The sequence below is a fragment of the Passer domesticus genome, chromosome W (genome assembly GCF_036417665.1).
Source record: "Passer domesticus isolate bPasDom1 chromosome W, bPasDom1.hap1, whole genome shotgun sequence".
Lineage (NCBI taxonomy): Eukaryota > Metazoa > Chordata > Aves > Passeriformes > Passeridae > Passer > Passer domesticus.
In genome coordinates this window covers 41,304,090-41,319,455 of record NC_087511.1, presented here as the reverse complement: position 1 = coordinate 41,319,455, position 15,366 = coordinate 41,304,090, and the positions used below count along the sequence as shown (strand labels likewise).

Sequence of the window (15,366 nt, the reverse complement as noted above, 5' to 3'; positions counted from 1 at the left end):
AATGGCCCAGGAAAGCCAAAGTGTACTTAATCCAGAACATGAGGCAAGCATGTCATGACCCTATTTATCTTGGACTTTATATCAGGTGAACACCACTACCAGGAGTGGTAGCTGTATCTGTTCTTTTCTATCTCTTTTTTATCTTCCTCTCTTTCTCCTTCTAATTCCCTTTTCTTGGAGTTTTGAGTAACTCTGAAATCAGATGGGCTTGGTGTTTTGTAAGTTGAATGGGCTAGAGCTAATGTTTTGTGAAATGTTTTATGTTGATTGAATGCTGCTCCAAACTTTTGCCAAAGTTCTCTGATTTTCTCAAGTTGTCAGTGAAGTTTTTTGTTGTTTTGAGATTGTTATAAATAAAAATCAATTAGGCCAATGTATAAAAAAAAAAATAGAATTTATTGCGCAACCGATATGCAATTTTGAAAGCCACAAAAAAAGGAACAGCATCGACCCTGGAATTCAATGCTGGGTGAACTGCGGTCCAATCTCAAGCATATCAGATCCCCCTGTGTTCACAACTGTGGTCTGGTACAGTCTGTTTTTATACTCTTTTTCTGGCCTGAGGCAGGGTCACTTCTTGTTCTTTTCATAGTTAACCATATTCATGTTGCTTCCTTTCTTCGAGCTGAACTGAAGAATACAGTTCCTGGTGAACTATGAACGCTGGTTGGGCATATTCATGCTGCCTCTTTTCTTTGAGCTGGACCAGCAGATGCAGTTCCTGTCCAGCGATGAACGCTGGTCAGACATATTCATGTTGTCCCCTTCTTCCGGGTAGTGTTTGACAATACAGTTCCGGGCAGGCAATGATGGCCGGTGATCATGTTACCAGACCCGTCATTTGAATGCAATTCTTTCAATGGCTCCCACTATCTTGATCTCAAGTAGGTGCAGATAGTCCCCACCCCGGCTAGGCCTTTTCGATTGTAAATTAGTTCCCTTCCTGCTGAAGGCTGCAGTTTTGTAATGGTATGTCATCTATCCTGTAGGATTTATCGGAATCTGCATGTAAGTTTAAATCATCCTTATATATTTCTTGTAAACATTATAACCTGTATTTATTTTATATTCTAAACAGCATGAATTACATATATATATAACAACCTCTGGAGAATATCTTGTCACCATTTAACTCCATCTATGTGGTGTCCACTCGATATATCAACTTCTAATGAAGACTTAACAAAAAATAATTACAGACATATCTTAATTTCTCAAAATTAAATTATTCCAAGACTTCAAATAAAGAAAAAAAAAAATTTCCTTTGCACTAAATCAGCTGACTAGGGACTTTCCCATTATTAAGGTGCTCAGGACATCTCATCAGATTTCTTGAGGTTGAAGGACAGCAACAGCCCTCAGCAGCCAGGTTATGCATTATGGAGCAATTAAGTAGGTCTTTAAGGTGTCCTTCATATTTGACATGTACTTGCACCCTATGTGTGACACACACACAAAACAAGCTGTTAGGAGGATACCTCCAGTAAACAGCAAAGAACACCACTTCAGCAAGTTGGTACCAGGTATACCTTGCTTGATTGCCTGAACTGGCTTCTTCTCTCATGGCTGCCAGACCTGGATCCAAGCCCATGCCTGGAGCCTGAGCTCCCACTGCAACTGTGATCCCATGTAGGAGAAGGGATTACAGGCAACCATGCCCCTGATGAGTCACAGATGTGTTAATTACCCAAAACAACCTCACCCCTGATGAGTCACAGCTATAGCCAATAAAGATCACTGTGATAAAAGGGTGGGTTGGCTTGTCAGGGGAGCATTTTGAGGAAGGAGGAACTGAAGAAATGATTCAGAAGGACTGGAGGATGGGCCAAATGGGAGAGAGAATTGCTGCTATGAGGGATCTGCTGAGTGGTCAGTCTGGGTCTGCAAGGGAAGCCTACAGTGGGAGTTTGCTGTAGTCAGTCAGTGAGTAGTTAGAGTCAGGATGGCTGAGTTGTGAAGAAGAATAAACTGGGACCTTTTTCACACTGATAAATAAGAGTGTGTGTCTCGGCTCATTTGTATCTCAAATGCAAGGTCTGATGCAACAATCCCACTCTTCCTGGAAACAACTAACAGTTCACTTTAGTCAAGGGCAACAATGTCCCACACCAACAAAAACCACCAACCTGGTGAGCCAGAAGAGCTCCAGCTCCCAGATCACAAGTGCAAGCACTTACAAAAACACGTCCATGCCTAATGCCCTGATTTTGGGATTTTCTCCAGAGTCCTTTAACATGTTATATTTCTTATAGATGGATAATGAGATGATTGGCTCTCGCCCTTAAGGGATGAATATTGTGTGAATATTAAGAGAAGCTTTAGTGATGTATAGTTACCTTATTGTAGCTTAGATGTCTTCTGTTCTCCCCATAGTCCCCTTCCCCCCCCCCCCCCCCCCCCCCCGTATTGTTGCCATCAGACAGCCTTGGTTGCCTAGGACAGGTAGAAAGAAGGTGTGCACATATGCCCCTTACATGGGGCAGTTGGGAACAGAAAAGCTTGTTGCTAGGGTGGCGTGGCATGACAACACCTGACCCTCCAATCAAGTTACAAGAAAGCATTCTCCACCAATAAGAAGAGTTGGCTGACAGACTTTGGGAGGGGCCAGGGTTGGCTGCTGCAACTCCCAAGAGTATTAAAGACTGAGCATCCATCTTGAAGATGAACTGGCCATGTGGTAGGCAGCCATGATGGCAGTTCCCAGTGCTGCTATTTTTCTTTATTTAATCCTTTTGTTGTATTTTTGTTAAGGTTTAATAAACCTTTTAAAATTTTTTAAAGTGAGCAGTCGTTTCTCACATATTTACACTTTTCAAAGGGATGACATTTTGTGAGGCTTCAATAAAGATAAGATTTGGCTCTAGTGCTCTAGTTGATGCATGGGGAAAATAATACTCACCTCCTCTGTCTTCATGAGAATTAATTGTGCATATTCAGCAAGCCCACATCCTCTAGAAACTGCTTAAGGGCATTTGCATAACACCCTTAACAACACTAACTTTTGGTTAGCCCCGAATTGGTCAGGCAATTGGACTAGATGATCACCATAGGTCCCTTCCAACCAAAACATTCTGTTCTGTTCTATCCTGTCCTATCCTACCTCCTTAATTCCTCTCCCAAGACCAAATCAACTTCTCAGTCAGTTTTTCCTTCTGCTTAGCCCACTGCTGGGAGTCCAGCTATTAACATACCTGAAAACACTTGGAGTTCAGCAGGATTCATCATTGCACAAATAACTATTTTTGCCTCTTCAGGAGCTGTGTCCAATGTTCTCTTTTATCTCCTACACTTATTCTGCTGTCAAGCAACCTGCAGGTTTTCTTGTTCAGCTGGAAGCCCTAAGAGCAAGATGAGTCATCTGAAAACCAGAATAACTCACCAGACCAGACCCATCTACCCAAATATCCCCAAGGTGCTTGGGTGTATATTGTCAGGGTAATTGTTCCAAAAGGTTTGCTCAGAGGCTTGGTGTCTTGGTTTTGGAGACAAATTTCAGGAGAAAACACCCTGGGAAAACATTCTAAAAGGGAAAGGACTTCAATAACTCCCTTTTCTTCTGCCCATGAGAGAAATTGATACCAGCAGGTGAAAGTGGAAAAAACCCTGTTTATTAACAAAAACAAACAAAAAAAAAAAGGGTGCCCGCAAGACACAGAGAAAGAAAAAAAAAGAAAATTGAACCTTACACCCCACCCCCACCTCATTGAGTGGCCGAGAGGCAAAGACAGAGACTGCCCATCTTTGTCCCTGTGAGGGGAGGAGAACAGTTCACAAAACGGCCGGGAACCTGTTGGATTTCTGGTGTGGGTCTTCTCCTCGTAGCTGGCAAAGTTGGTGGAGTTTAATGTCCCTTCTTTCACTGACTCAGTCTTTCTGGGGTTTGGACTGACTGGAGCCACCCCGCAGGCTCCCCGGGTCAGAGAGGAAAAAAAAAACAACAAAAAACCCCCGAAAATATTTTCCAGTGAAAAGCTTCCAGGCCAGGACAAGGAAAAATAAAAAAAAACCCCAAACACAGAAGCTTCATGCCTAAATTGGCGAAAATTAATCCACAAAAAAAAAAAAAAAAAAAAAAAAAAAAAAAAAAAAAGGCAAAGAAGTAACAATCCGTGTAGCTGCTGACCGCCGGAGAGGGAGAAATTGAACCAAGCCCACACAGGAGCCCAAGGCTCCCTGACCCAACCTCCAGGTCCATCTTAAAGCTACAGCACTTGTTTTCTGGGCATAAAGCAGACAGAGAATAAAGCATCATCATAAAGTCACCCCAAGACACTTGGGAAAGACTTTTGAAGTGAACTAAAAAAAGACACGAAATCCCAGAGTGCAGAATATTCAACTGTTTCAAGCACTCTAAAAACCTGAGAGATACAAAGGGGAGCATTAATTTTAGGACTGGTGTGAGATCTGACACTTAAAGAAGACTTCTCTTGTCTCAGACATCCTTGCAGGACTACATGAGATCCTGCAGACACTGCCATGGGCTAAGTCAAGGGCACAGCAACCTTGGCCTTCAAGAACCAAAAGGACTCAATACTCAAACTCCTCTTTGCACACAACAGCCAAGTCCAGGTCACTAATCTGAGGGCACAGACCAGGTCTCAGCTCCACTACTGCCACCTGGATTGGATAGGTCAGGGAGACAGTTCCACAGCAGACCCTAAACTACCTAAGGTCATGCTACCCAGTGGTCCAGAACTGACCTTCGCACACAAGAAACATGTAAGTATTTACCCAACACAAGGGGCTGGAAGCAAAACACATCAGTGCTGGTTTCTGTATTGCTCCAGCTGCACGTTCTCCATCCTCAAACTGACCAAGTCTCAAGCAAGCTCAAATATATTGTGGTTGCTATAACCTAAAATCAGTACTGACTTGAAAAGAGGAGGTCAACTGGTTTTCAAGTTGTATATAGATGAAATTTGAGAGGTTGTGGTTTTTCCCACCATGTTACAATAACAGTAGAAAGCACCTTCTTTCTTTCCTCATCACACCCTGATCTCAGTCTCCAATGGCTGAGAAATACTGAGTGGCACAAAGTTCAGAGAGCTGTTAAATTGACACAGAGGGAAAACAAACTTGATCAATGCCACTTGTGAGACACATGCAGGTGGCCACTTTAGGAAGCTTTGGGGAAGATCCAGCCTTGCTGGCATCCTGAGAAGTGAGAAATATCTCATTTGATGTGAGAAAAATGTTCAGTAGCTGAAAAGGTGGTTTGGAGAAATGAACCTTCACCACCTAGAATTTCTAAGGATTAATTAATTACCAGTTTATTGTATCCTACACGTGGAACATTTTGTTCATCCATGTATGAAAAATTTCTGTGCCAAATGCTACCATGGGACCACATCAGCATCCACACCCTTCACTTTAAAACACACACTAAATATAAACATCACCATTCACTTATAGTCAGTGGACCCAACTTCTGGTTGTGGTTTTCTACAGGCAACCTTCAAATTCCAGAAACATGACTGACCACAATAAAACACTTCTGAGAAATGGGGAGGTTGGTAGCACCACCTATCAATGTGCAAACTCACCAAGACAAGCCAGCAGGTACAGCACAAACCAGTTAGATAAAAATCACATGTACCTGTTCACTAAATCAGCTTCTCTCCTAGCTCTAACTCATGGCCTGGGGTCTTTTCCCCATTCACGTTCCTCATCTTTATCACACCCTATATATATGTAATCAAAATATTTTTAAAAGAAAAAAGGTTAAACTAAAAATTGTTGAAACTTCTGTTGAAGCTGAAATAGTCCATTCAAGTATGGCTTAAATATACTCGTGTTCAAACTCGCCAGCAACAACCAAACGTAATATTTCCCCCAAACTTCTGACTAATTGACAAAGATGAACAACTTTTTAATGCTACCTTACCAGCGGGGGTTCAAAACTCCAGAACAAAAATACGTACATCAGAAATTCTCCCAGACATTTCTGGTGGCTTTGTCTCCTCTAATAAAGCCTTTTGTGCTAAAATGAAGACTCCTTACAGACCTCCTTTCTGTGGAAGCCAGGAAGCTCACACAAACTTCATGGGTGATGCTCCAGGACCAGGCAAGAGTATACAAGTAATGATCAATCCTTAAAAAAAACCAACAAAACAACAAAAGTCCTTCACCAGCATCATCACAAAACCCATAAGAACCTCATCCCAAACCCATACAGGTAGCTGGATGTTAGCAGAAAGATGAAGCTCCATGGTAGTGAGATGTGGCACTGCTCACCAGCCATTCTGCAGCTTCCACCACTTGCTCCTACCACCAGCTGGACTCCACCAGTTTTGGTGCTGCTGTCTTCTGAGCTGCTGGCTGGTGAAGGGCAGGGAGGGGGTGGGAAAAAAACAGTCTCTCCACACCAACACAACGTGGCCCAGCCATGAGACCGGTTCAAGCTTCGTGCCACTGACAGGGTTTACAAAATTTGCTCCAAAAGAGTTTCTGATTGCGAAATGCAGTTTTTCTGAGTTGCTGCTGTTGCAAATCCAGAAAAACCCACCTGAGACAACCTTTAACGAAGTGGAGCTTCTGCCCCAAGCAAAAGCCACCAGGCAGAAAAGGACTTGGCTTGGGTGCCCTGACTTTTTAAAGTGACCAGAACCTCCAGATTTTGTGATTCCGTTTCTGGCTGCCAGGACTTAAAGAGACAGCAACACATTTTTGGATCAGATAGATATGGAGTACATCAACATCTTGGGATACCAAGGACATTATCCACCCCTTACTCCATATCATTTACCTCATGCCCAAATTAATACCTTTCAGATTGTCCTGGCTTGTAAAATAAGCATGTATTCTATTTTTGCCATCTGTTGGGGGTTGGGCAGTTTTTCTTATCTCTTTCAAGAACAATGACACTGCCAGGAAGATAATCTCCTGCTAATGGGCTGTTGAATTACTCACTGTGGCTGGTAAGATTTGTTACATCATCCCATTGGGAGATGCTCCACCCAGAGGGAGGAGCCAAGCATCCCTGCCACCATAAAACAAGCATTTCTGAGACCACAGACAGCCTTCTTCGCTGGATTTCCCAGAGGAATCAGGAACCAAGGCCCAGCTGCTCCTTCGCCGCATTTTCAGAAAGGATCTACACCCTTCTGCAGATCGCTGCTCCAGGAGGAGCAGCCACCATCTGGCTGGACTACTATCAACACCCTGACTTCTCAGGGTGTCAGGTTTTTCTCACTCTGCCAGTGGTTTTTTTGCTTGTGCTAAATTACATTGTTATTTAGTTTTTTTTCTTCCTAGTAAAAAACTGTTATTCCCATTCCCATATCTTTGCCTGAGAGCCCTTTTAATTCTGAAATTGTGATAATTCGGAAGGAGGGGGTTTACCTTTTCCATTTCACAGGAGGCTTTTGCCTTCCTTCACAGACTCCTGTCTTTTCAAACCGAGACACAGATGTATACATATCTATAGATATACATATAACTGCATACAAATACAATTATTTCAGTAGCCACTGACCATCCCCCAGGACATGGATGGAGTTCTTTTGGTCCATGACTGATGTATCTGGAGCAGTCCATTCCCATTGTCCATAGTTAAAACATGCAGTGGCAGTGCCATTCAGCAACCAGTGTTACATATGCATTCCAACATTACAGGCTGTTCTCACCCAAAGTCAAATGCCCCTGAGGTACACAACATGTTTCCTTGTCCCTCTGCATTATACACCAAGTGTAACCAGCTCCTTGAGCAAAAACAATCCCATAGACAGGTTTGCCTTTGCTCAAAGTGGGATTAATCCACACCATCCTTCCTAACATACCTCTTATATGCTCCACAGGGACTTTATCTCCATCAGCTGTATGCAGGGGTTTGGATTGAGCAGGGCCAGTTCAGTTAGTGGAGCTTCTGAAGTTAACCAACCATATAGCCTTTGTTAAATGCAGGTCCCACTGTTTGAAGGTTCCACCTCCCATTGACTTCAGCATGGTTTTTAACAGTCCATTGCACCATTTGACTTTCCTAGACACTGGTGCATGATAGTGAATACGATACACACACTCAATAGCATGTCCTCTAGGCCAGGTGTCTATGAGGCTACTTTTGAAATGAGTCCCACTGTTCAACTCAATTATTTCAGGGGTGCCGTGTCACCAAAGGACTTGCTTTTCAAGGCCCAGGATGGTGTTCCGGGCAGTGGTGTGAGGCACAGGGTACATCTCTAGCCATCCAGTGGTTGCTTCTACCATTGTAAGCATGTAATGCCTGCCTTGCCAGGTTTGCAGTGATGTGATGTAATTGATCTGGCAGGAATCCCCATACTTATACTCAGATCACTTACCCCCATACCACAAGGTCGTTACCCACTTGGCCTGCTTGATTGCAGCACACTTTTCACACTTATGGATAACCTGGGGTATAGTGTCCACGGTTAAGTCCGCTCCTAAGTCATGAGCCCATTGGTATGTTGCATCTTTTCCCTGATAACATGAGGTGTCATGGGCCCACTGAGCCAGAAATAACTCTCCCTTATGTTACTAGTCTAGATCTACTTGTGACACTTGGTTCTTGGCTGCCCAATCCACTTGTCTGTTATTGTGGTGCTCCTCATTAGCCCAACTCTTAGGCACATGTGCATCTACATGGCAGACTTTAACTATCAGCTTGTCTACCTAGGTAACGATGTCTTGCCACTCTTTTTGCGTTTTCCTCTGTGCTGCCAATTGGCCTTTTTCTACCTTTCCAGCCACCCTCACAAAGCATTTGCTACCATCCATGAGTCAGTGTAGAGGTAGGGTGTTGGCCATTTTTCTCGCTTGGTGATTTCCAAATCCAGGTGGATGGCTTTCAGCTCTGTAATTGGACTTGATCCACCTTGTCCCTTAGTAGCTTCTACGATTCACCACATAGGGCTCCATACAGCTGCTTTCCATTTTTGATTGGTCCTGACAATATGGCAGGATCCATCAGTGAAAAGTGTGTATTGCCTCTCACTTTCTGGTAGCTGGTTATGCGGTGGGGCCTCCTCAGCATGTGTCACCTGCTCATCTTCCTCTTCAGATGACAATCCAAAACTCTCACCTTTGGGCCAGTTTGTGATGAGCTCCAATATCCCAGGGCAATTTGGATTTCCTATTTGAGCTCACTGTGTGATGAGAGCAACCCACTTACTCTATGTTGCATCAGGGGCATGATGTGTTGCAGAGACTTTTCCTTTACACATCCAGCTCAGCACTGGTAGTCAGGGTGCCAGAAGCAGCTGTGCTTTGGTGTCAATCACTTCTGAGGCAGCTTGAACCCCTTCATAAGCTGCCAAGATTTCTTTTCCAGTTGGGGTGTAGCTGGCCTCAGATCCTCTGTATCCCCAACTCCAGAACCTGGGAGGTCATCCTCGAGTCTCTCAAGGTACCTTCTGGCTGAGGCTCCAAGGACCATTATCCCCGGCTGCAGTGTAGAGCATGTTCTTCACATCCTCTCCTGTCCTGACTGGGCCAAGGCCTACTGTAGCAGGCCTAGGGCCTGCATGGCCTCCTTGGCGGTCAGAAGCCTGAGCTAGGAAATGCCAAGTCAGCATGACTGGACCCTAGCAGCCCCTCTCTTCCTCCTTCGGACCCTGCTTATCTCTCTGTAAGCCCATAGGTCACTTTCCCCTGACCCTTACTATTGGACAGTTTTCAAAACCCCTGTAGGGTATAAAAACCCCTGATTATGCCGGGTTCGGAGGAAGAGCTGTCACTGGGAACCTTCGTGGAACACCCGAATAAAAGAACCCTGCGGAACCTCACACGGCCTTCTCCTCTCTCTCCCTGCGTCTGCTGCTGCTGCACCTAGCAAGCTAAAGAGCTGGAAATCACTAAGAGCTGATTATCACTAAGAGCTGAAAATCACTATAGCTTGCCTAGGTTGCCTGAGCTCCCGCTGAGCTATCCCGGCCCCGGCACCCCTGCTGGGCATCAGCCCGGTAGGGTAGCAGCCGGGAATATAACTGGCACCCGAACCGCCACGATATCCTGGCCACGGAACTGAAATGCTGGACCTGGCATTTCAGAGGAGCAGCATTTCTTCTTGAAATTGTCACTGCCTTTGCTCACCAGAAACCCTGGAAAGAGAACCCCGCCGTTTTAGCAGGACTCTTCTGAAAGGCGGTCAGTCGACCCTCACTGCTGAAATCTGAGCACACAAAGTGCTCGAGGAGACTGACACAGCAGACCACCTGTAGCAGAACTTTGACCCACATCTGGCTGAAGAAGTGTAAGTTTTAAAACAGCCTTTCTTGCGTGCAAAAAACTTTTTCCTTGGGTCCTTTTTTTTTGGGGGTTTTTTTCTTTTTTTTTCTCTTTTTTCTGCTGGCAGGGAATGGGAACATGGGATCAAAGCTTAGTAAATTGAAACGATCCCAGAACGAGAGAGATTTATATTTACTAATCCTAGAAATCCTATCTTCTAACAACTTTTCTTTTTCTAAAGGTAACCTTTCAAAAACTAACCTGAAAAAATTTATAAAGTGGATTCTCTCCCACTTTCCAGATACTAATACACAGACTATTACCTTAGACTCCTTTTGGGATACAATTGGGACCATGATATATAAGTTTCAAACTAACCAAGATTTTTCTGTAACTCGGTTTATCCCTATATTCCACATTATAACTAAAGCAGTAGAAAAAACTAACAAAAAGACTGTAACTTCAGTGCAAACTTCTATTGAACAAAGCGTGAATATCTTATCTGTCTTAACAGAAGCCTCTCCTTCAAATGCTAATCGCCCCCCCCCCCCCCCCCCGAGAGCTACATCCTGCGCGCGACCTTGCTCTGCGTTATCTCCGAGAGCAACTGTGTCAGTTCCCCTCAGGTCGGAGCCAACCCCCACCCTTCCTGCTGCTCCCCCCGCCCCTGCCGGGGCCCCTCCCACTCCCTCTTCCGCCCCTCCCGCCCTTGCTTCCCCAGTCCCACCCACCATCCCTTCTGCCTCCCCCCCACCCTCGCATCTTCTCCTGCTCCCGGTATCATCCCTGCTGTAGCAGGGAATGTGCCCGCCTGCGTACCTGCACCAGATCCAACAAACCACGCTGTATCCATGACACCCTCTTCCAGCCTCACCGCCTCCTCTCTGCCGCTTCTCCCTCGCCCCCACCCCCAGGCTTTGCAGCCACATACCCACCCTCAGGGACCCCCAGACGGAACCTCCCAGACCCCCCATGGTACCACCCCACTTCCCCACGCACCCCGGTCCTGTGTGTGCTGTGCTGCACATTGCACAGCCACTCCAGCCCTGCTGCCTTTGTCTAGCCACGTTCTGCCATGTGCTGCCTTACACTGACCAGCCACATGCACCTCTGCCAAATGTTGCTCCAACACACCATAAAAAGCATAATGCACTGCCTGCTAGCTCTCACTCCTCGTCTTCTGATGAAAGCAGTGACAGCGATTCTGATTCGGATATAGAATATATTGATCCATGGGCTAAAATAAAAATGGAAGCGACACAGGCAGGGGACTGGCAATTGGCTCAGAGAATTACTGCCTTTCCAGTAGATTATAAAAAGGGAAAGAGGGGGCGCTACTACTAGAAAGACGTGGGAACCTATTACAAATAAAGAACTTGTACAATTAAGAAATACTGCCAAAGAACATGGTAGAAGTTCACATATTTTTAGAAATTTCCTAGAGGCTACATTCTCAGCACATGTTCTGGTACCCCACAATATTAAAAATATTGCCCAGTGCCTCCTTTCTCCCGCCGAGTACATGCTTTGGGAAAGGCATTGGAAAAAGCAATTAAAAACATTATCAGACAACTATGCTGCAGATGCTGATAAGTCAAACTTTACACTCGAACAGCTGGCTGGCGAAGGGGATTTGCAGAAACCCTCTGACCAAGCTGTTACCTTACCTAAGGCAACACTACAAGACGTGGCTATAGGAGCAAAAACCTCCTTACTTCTTACCCCTGATGACTCTATTCCTACCCAATACTTTTCTACTATTAAACAAGGAATAGATGAAAGCTTTATCAAATTTGTGGATAGAATTAAGGATGCTCTGGAAAAACAGATAGAGAGCACAGAGGCAAGAAAAGAACTGTTGTGCAAGCTTGCCATGAGTAATTCAAATGAAAAATGTAAAGCAATTCTGAGATCCTCACCCTTAGACACAGAACCTACCATAGAGCAAATGCTGGAAAGCTGTACACGCCACTTGTCTAATGAAGATACAGTGGCACAAGCAGTTACTAAGGGTATTGCAGAAGGAGTTTCTAGTGCATATGCAGTAATAGCTTCTAAAGACCAGATCCGCTGCTACCACTGCGGAGACTTTGGACATTTTATAAAGGACTGTCCAGAGAGGTCACCTACCAGGTACCCTCGCAATTTCTACCAAAGGCCCCAGAATCAGCAGTACAATCAGCAGCGTCTGGGAAACTTCCATCGGAGCGTGGTGGGGCCCCACGCAAAGACACCAAATCAAAGGCCACCCAGACCTAGTCACGCACCATCCCAGGAGATTCCAGACCACATGAGGAGGACCCAACACACGGAGCGATACCGAGGGGAACCTGTCGCCAACTGGTAAGTGCACTGTCCATTGACTTTAAAAATGAGAATGTTTATCGTGTTCCCACAGGTAAACGTGGGCCAAAAGGTGGTCCTTCTAACATCCTAATTATAGGTGATACTCTCCACAGCCCAAAGGAAATATTTGTTGTTCCAGAAGTACAAACAGTGCACCCGGGACAGCCTACCACATGGCCAATTTCCTGCTTGATCTGTTCTAAGGCTTGCTGTTTCTCAGGGCCCAACTTGAAGTCTTTTTTTTTTCATGTCACAAGGTAGAGAGGACTTACAATCTGGCTGTACTTGGGGATGTGCATCCTCCAAAAACCCATGATGCCTAGTAAAGCTTGTGTTTCTTTCTTAATGGTCAGGGGGACATAGCATCTATCTTACTGATAACCTTGGTTGGAATTTGTCGGCGTCTGTCTTGCCACCTAACTCCTAGGAACTTAATTTCCTGATCGGGTCCCTTTACTTTTTTTGATGGCAAAACTACCTTTCAGGAAAATCTGGATTATTTTCTCCCCTTTCTCAAAAACTTCCTCTGCTGTTTTGCCCCACACGATGATGTCATCGATGTACTGCAAGCATTCTGGAGCCTCACCCTTTTCCAGTGCAGTCTGGGACAAAGTTGGAAATAAGTTATATATCTTGCAATCTAAGGAGAAATTTTGGGTTGAGAAGTTTTATCTGATTTTTTGTTCTGTTTATGAAGTGATTGAGGGTTTGGGGGGGAGTTCAGGGAATGTTAAGCGTTCAGTACCCCAGTTATTATCCCAGCTGTCGTGTCCCTCTCTCCATGTCCCTGTTCCCTTGCCCCCTCAGGACAGGTCTGGAGATGGAAACCGCCTAAAGGCACGGGAGTGCTACCTGCCTTCTGCCATCTCTAGTCCTCTCCTGTACCTTTCTCAGGATGACACTGGCCATGCCACCCTGGGCTCCAACCTAACCCTCTTTCCTATGCCCATGTGCCCAATTCCCCCATTCAGTTCTATGGCTCAAAATGGCGCCAGACTCGTGGGTGGAGACTCCATTTTGAATGATTTGGTGCAAAATTTTCCCACTTTAGACACACAAAATAGCGCCTGTGATCGTCCTCCTCCCTTCTCCTCTCCTGCCCCCGTGTCAGGATCCACCCCTGTGTCGGGCTTTGCCCTCACCTTGGAACCCTTCTGCTTCCATCGGGAAGTCCCTCCCTTGTGCAGCTCCTGCCCCCTCCAACCTGGCCACTTCCAGTTCCCATGCTTCCACTGTGGGAACCGGAAGTGAAGCTGACCGGAAGGTAGCCATTTTGGATACCAAAGACCCCGAGCACCAGGGCTTGCCAGTCAGTCAGGGCTCTCGTGCCCATGACAGCACATCTCCCTCCTCAGAGAAGGGCAGTGATTCCTCAGATTTGGATAGTGATTCTGGAGATCACTGGGCAGAGGTACGAAAGCAAACAGCTCAGGAGGGTGATTGGGATATAGCTAGAAAGCTGCAAATCCTAGCAGCCCCAGTTATATTTAAAAGAGGGAGGAACCCTAAGTGGGAGTCAATTCCATGTGGGGAACTTAAGGAATTATGTGAAGATTATGGGAGGAAATCACCCTATTTTAAAAACCTTTTACAAGTGACTTTGTCGGGCCATGTCCTCATGCCACATGAGCTTCAGCATGTTATATCCCTCCTCCTCTCACCCAAAGAGATTCTTCTGTGGGAATCAATTCGGAAAAAACAACTGAAATCATTATTAAATTATTACAAAGGTGAGGATGGATGGGCCCATTTGACTTTAGTGAAATTAAGTGGAGATGGGGATTTCAAAACCCACAAGAGCAGGCACAATTTATCCCCAGGACCGTTTTAGAGGATATAAAAAATTCTGCCCAGAATGCTTTATTCCAAACACCAGAGGCACCACCCAACAAAGTTTCTCTGACATTCACCAGAGCATTGATGAGACATTTATTAAATTCATAGATAGACTAAAATACACTATTGATAAGCAAATTGATTGCCCAAGGGCTAGAGAGGAGCTGCTCAGCAAGCTAGCAGTGTCCAACACAAATGCAGAACGCAACAAAATTATAAGAGCACTCCCTCCAGACCCTGAACCCACCATTCGGCAAATGAAGGAAGCCTGTAACCATCTCACAACTACAGAACATATGGTAGCCCTGGCAGTCAGCAAAGGAGTGGCTGAAAACTTTGTGGCACAGAATAAACAAAATATGAGATGCCTTAAGTGTGGTGAACTGGGCCGCCTCAAGGTGGAATGTGATAAAGACTTTTTGCAGAAACACCCCTCTACTGGTTGTCCCTCCACTGCATGCCAAGACTATAAGGAACATTTTAAACACTGTTCCCAGTTTCAATATCCCCAGCAGATCCAGCATCAGCCCTCTCAACAGCAGCACCAGGGAAACTTTCTGCAAAGCACAGGGTGGCCCTGTGTTACGACACCAAATGCCAAGACATTCCGCCCCTCTTTCTCCACCATCTCGGAGAGTTGAGGCACCAAGAGATCATCTATGGTGACACCTACTATGAGAAAGAGTGCTGACTCTCTGAGGCGTACCAACAGGTTCAGGCAGGGACACAATGCATGCTGGTAAGTGCCACTTCCATCCAGTTTGAGGATGAGGCGAGCTACCAAGTTCCCACTGGGAAATTTGGACCTTCTGGTGGACCAAGGGACATTTTAATCATAGAGGACTCTATTAACGGACTGGACAGTCTACAAGTACTACTGAAAGTCTGAACTATGGGACCAGGGGATGAGATTACTGTGACTGTCTCATGTGTAGACCCACCTTGGTATTTGTCTAAGTGCATGCCCATCGCCCAAGCTTTTCTCATACCCAGCTGGACTGA

General features: G+C 45.4%; 1 long non-coding RNA gene across 2 annotated transcripts; it reads right to left on the bottom strand.

The window, feature by feature from the left end:
* Positions 1 to 375: 375 nt before the first annotated feature.
* LOC135289029 (uncharacterized) lies at positions 376 to 1,780 on the bottom strand. 2 transcript variants are annotated; one of them, XR_010351821.1, is made up of 2 exons: positions 1,530 to 1,780; positions 376 to 1,436 (listed from the first exon to the last, which is right to left on the bottom strand). It is a non-coding gene; the product is annotated as an uncharacterized LOC135289029 (long non-coding RNA). The 2 variants fall into 2 exon arrangements; XR_010351822.1 differs by having other exon boundaries at positions 376 to 983; positions 1,530 to 1,637.
* Between the last annotated feature and the right edge of the window lie 13,586 nt (positions 1,781 to 15,366).